Source organism: Alosa sapidissima, chromosome 24 (genome assembly GCF_018492685.1).
Source record: "Alosa sapidissima isolate fAloSap1 chromosome 24, fAloSap1.pri, whole genome shotgun sequence".
Classification (NCBI taxonomy): domain Eukaryota; kingdom Metazoa; phylum Chordata; class Actinopteri; order Clupeiformes; family Clupeidae; genus Alosa; species Alosa sapidissima.
The window spans coordinates 27,523,609-27,528,608 of record NC_055980.1 but is presented as its reverse complement, the minus strand read 5'-3'; the positions used below and the strand labels follow the sequence as shown (position 1 = coordinate 27,528,608).

At 41.7% G+C, this 5,000-nt stretch overlaps 1 protein-coding gene across 1 annotated transcript in view; it reads left to right on the top strand.

The window, feature by feature from the left end:
- The window catches only part of LOC121700216, a 1,725,899-nt gene that overhangs the window by 93,989 nt on the left and 1,626,910 nt on the right, over nucleotides 1–5,000 (top strand).

The window sequence follows — 5,000 nt, the reverse complement described above, 5'->3', positions numbered from 1 at the left end:
ACACAACTTTTCCAGCATTCCACTTATCCCCGTCCCAACTTTTTTTAAAACACGTTGCTGGTATCAAATTCAAATTGAAATTCAAAATGTTTTGATACGTAAAATAATTCATTGTACTATCATGCATGTCTTCCATTGTTACTGAAAAAAAAAACACACACACTGTGTTGCAGCAGCAAGAGCGGGTGATTTCCTGCTTGTTGTCATGTGGATTTGTGAATAGACTTTTGACACACCCCTAATTAAAGGGTCACCAGGCAACATTGTTGTGTTACAGTTTTTTTCAGTCGCTAACAAGCAATTGTCCAACCAGTGGTCACATTTTCAAAACTCTAAACACAATTAGCACAGCATCAGTCTTTTGTGGCCATACCATTCACACATTTCATGTCGTTTTCACATGATATGCAGTCAGTGAACACATTTCCACAATGCTTACATTTTCTTAACAGACAAGCTGTACCTCCCAACAAAATTATGGATTGTTTTTGTAGTATTTACGAATGTTAACACACAACATCCCACAATAGCAAAAACAATATTCCAAACCTTAGATACAGTATAAAAACCTCTGCTTCTGCAATGATATCAGTTCAAAAACAATATAGTTCAGCTGATAATAAACAAAAAATTGAATAATTGACACACAACTGATTTATATTGGGTAAATTGGGCCAACCACCGCTGATTCCAGTCTGGCTTAGACTCAGTGGCAGGGGGTTATTTTTTCTATTACATTGACACTTATACAGTAAAATGAGGACTTTGAGGAGTGATGTTTTTAGAAACAGAAACAGAAAAAGACAAACACTGTAATGTCTGGACGAGGAAGAGTAAGAGCAAGGGGCCCAGGGAGAAGAGCAGGAGCAGTGAGAGGTGCAGTGAGAGATGCAGGAGCAGTGAGAGGTGCAGGAGCAGTGAGAGGAGCAGGAGCAGTGAGAGGTGCAGGAGCAGTGAGAGGTGCAGGAGCAGTGAGAGGAGCAGGAGCAGTGAGAGGTGCAGGAGCAGTGAGAGGAGCAGGAGCAGTGAGAGGTGCAGGAGCAGTGAGAGGAGCAGGAGCAGTGAGAGGAGCAGGAGCAGTGAGAGATGCAGTGAGAGGAGCAGGGCCAGGGAGAGGAGCAGGGCCAGGGAGAGATGCAGTGAGAGGAGCAGGAGCAGTGAGAAGAGCAGGAGCAGTGAGAGGAGCAGGAGCAGTGAGAGATGCAGTGAGAGGAGCAGGGCCAGGGAGAGGAGCAGGGCCAGGGAGAGATGCAGTGAGAGGAGCAGGGCCAGGGAGAAGAGCAGGAGCAGTGAGAGATGCAGTGAGAGGTGCAGGAGCAGTGAGAGATGCAGTGAGAGATGCAGGAGCAGTGAGAGGAGCAGGAGCAGTGAGAGGAGCAGGCCCAGTGAGAGGTGCAGGAGCAGGGCCAGGGAGAAGAGCAGGCCCAAGGCGAGGGCAAGGTAGAGGTGTAAGAATGCGTGGTGGTGGCATTCCAAAGGTTGCAAGAACTGTTGTCAGTGATGAAATTCGTGCCACTATCATTGACCATGTAATCAATGCGATGTTGATGAAAACATGTGGCCTAACCCTGAAGATCGCAGAGATTAGATACAGTAATTTTGTGGGGTTTTTTTGTAGCCCCCCCCCCCCCTTTTTTTTTTATCTGGGCTTTTTGCTGTTGTTTTTTTGTTCAGAATGCTCTTGTGTGTTTCATGGATATTTTGTTCACTGTAAGCATTGCAATACTGTAAAACTTTTTCTGTTCTATCATACTGTAAACAGTATTTCTACTGTACCTCCTGTAGTAAATAGTAAAGGGAAAAAAACTGATTTGCTTTTTACTGGAATGCTTTTGAATGTGAACATAACATGTGGCCATACAGTTCCCAACCAAGAAATTTAGTGTAAAAATGGTGGATTGCATGTTTTGCATGCAAATACATGTACCTGTAAAACTGAAACATAACAGTCTATGTAGTTTTTGTAATGTCAACAATAGCCAGTATTTTGAAACCTGATGTACTTTGATTGACTGCATGTACCTTGTGAAGTGAAAACAAGTGTTATTCTTTGACATAATAATTTCATTTTGAGTCAGATTTCCAGTGTTTTGGTAAAGTTAGTGTGTGCAGAGAAATAAGTGTTCTATTTTGAAATGAAGAGTTAGTATATATTTAACAAAATGTATTTTTGAGAAGAAAATTATCCATTTGGCCAATTGTGTTTTGTAGGTGTGAGTCTGTGTTAAGAGTTTAGAAATAGTATCTGAAGTATGGGTAAGCACTTGTTAGCGATTGAAAAAAACTGTAATTAATCATCTTCGTAAGTTGGTATATGGTTAAATGACTCATTACAGGGCGAATGAAGACTCTCTCGCCCGCCCCTACTGCCTGTAGGAAGAATATCCCACTTGCAAGTTCAGTGTATCGTACCCGCCGACCTTCAGTCTCACAAAGTCTTAGACAACGCAAGAAGCAGGATCAGTTTACATCCTGCATCCACAGCACAGAGGCAGGCTAACGAAATGCTAGAGATTGTTGCAAACGTGTGTATAATGGCAGAGCCGGCGAAGAAGCAGCGAAAACCCTTGACGGAAGACGCAAAGAAAAGGAAAAGAGCTTCAGACCGAGCGAGGGCTCGCACACGTATCGACACGTACAGACACTAGGGGGAGCATCGTAGAGAAAAAGCATCAGGCTTGCCTGGTGTCCCTTTAACATCTGCCCAATCAAGAGACTCCTCTGTAACATAAAGAAATCCTGAATGACTTACATGTGAAAATGACCCTGATGAAGGTGTAATGCCAAAACCTTGGTCGAATAAAACTTGAAGCATAAGTTCTGAGTGTGCCACGACACTTTTCCTTGAATCAAATTCAAAATTAACATATTTTCCATGAAATAGTCAAATTTGTCATTTTCAACATTTGATATGTTGTCTGGGTCCTTTTTGCATCTACATATGAGTTTAAGAAATTTGCAGATTATTACATTATTATCATTACTGTTTTTATTTACATTTTACATAACGTCCCAACTTTTTCTGATTTTGAGTTGTAGACTATCTAACTAGACCTATAATAATAATAATAATAATAAGCTTTATTTGTATAGCACCTTTCATACACAGAATGCAGCTCAAAGTGCTTTACATTTGAAGCATGTAACACAATAATAGTCAGTCAGTCATTATCAATCACCTATTTGTCAACCACTACCAGACCCCTAGCTAACCACCATTTCATCTAAACAGCTCTATATCACATGCACGTGTGTGTGTGTGGTGTGTGTGTGTGTGTGTGTGTGTGTGTGTGTGCATGTGTGTGTGTGTGTGTGTGTGTGTGTGTGTGTGTGTGTGTGTGTGTGTTTCTGTCAGAATGATATATAACAGCGTGGGACACTCATCCCTGTAGGACAAACAACTCTGACCCTACAACAACTCCAGTCAGGCACACACACATACACACACACACACACACACACACACACACATTATTACTACATCTCCAGTATGAGAGGCCAATGGAGGGGGGGGGTGTAGACAAAGACCCCCACTGGGACCCTGTGGACCAGCATCCCCCAGTCAATACAAGGGGCTGGTACCAGCTGACGTAAATCACACATACACACACACACACGCACACACAGCCACACACACACACACATAGCCACACACATGCAGTTTGTTTCTCTCTCTCACACACACACATAGCCACACACATGCAATCTGTTTCTCTCTCTCTCTCTCTCTCTCTCTCTCTCTCACACACACACACACACACACACACAAACACATACAGTTACAACTACTCCGACACTGTTTCACACACACAAACACAGCCTCTGTTTAACACTCACAGTCATTCATTGGACACAAAGTCATTCACTGACACATACACATGCACATAGCAGACACCTACAGACAAAAACACCCAAAAAACAAGAGAGAGAGAAAGATTGAGAGAGAGAGATAGCGCGAGAGAAAGAGTGAGAGAGAGAGAGAGATAATTTGAATTGAACTGAATTGAGATTGAACGAGAGAGAGGCTGAGAGAAAGAGAGGGACTGAGATAGTGAAAAGAACAGTCTCATAGAATACGGCTTTGTTTTGTATTTATAATTTGTATTTATAAAGAACAGTCTCATAGAATACGGCTTTGTTTCATATTTATAATTTGTATTTGTAAAGAACAGTCTCATAGAATACGGCTTTGTTTCATATTTATAATTTGTATTTGTAAAGAACAGTCTCATAGAATACGGCTTTGTTTCGTATTTATAATTTGTATTTATAAAGAACAGTCTCATAGAATACGGCTTTGTTTCGTATTTATTCTTTTTGTATTTAACATGAAAATGACAGTAAAAAAACAGCCCAAAAAGCACAAATCTGCAAATCCAGTGATTCCTTCATGAGGGCAGATTTTGAGGTATAATGTCAACGTGGAGTCATTAGCTTGTTCAAATGTTTTAATAGTGTCCTTTAAAGTGTAAAATCACTGACACACACATGTGAGTCATTCATACCACAGCTTATGCTCTAGATAAGGGTTCTACGTGTTGTTCTCCATGTCAGCAGAACAATCAGCTCGTTCCTGCAAAACAGATCCTTGAGAGTTCTGAGCGTTCCTAAGCCTTAGAATGTTTTTGCAAAATGTTGTCATACGCTAATGGACCAAGTAGGCCTTGAGGATTCTCCTTAAAGGGTACTGGGTTCTACAAGAGTTTACAAGAACAGTACCTTTTACAAGACTGTGGTGGTGGTGTGTGTGTGTGTGTGTGTGTGTGTGTGTGTGTGTGTGTGTGTGGTATGTGTGTGTGTGTGTGTGTGTGTGGTGTATGGTATGTGTGTGTGTGTGTGTGTGTGTGTGGTGTGTGTGTGTGTGTGTGTGTGTGTGTGTGTGTGTGTGTGTGTGTGGTGTATGGTATGTGTGTGTGTGTGTGTGTGTGTGTGTGTGTGTGTGTGTGTGTGTGTGGTGGATAGAACAGTTCCAGCTTTTCCTGTATCATGACACAACGATG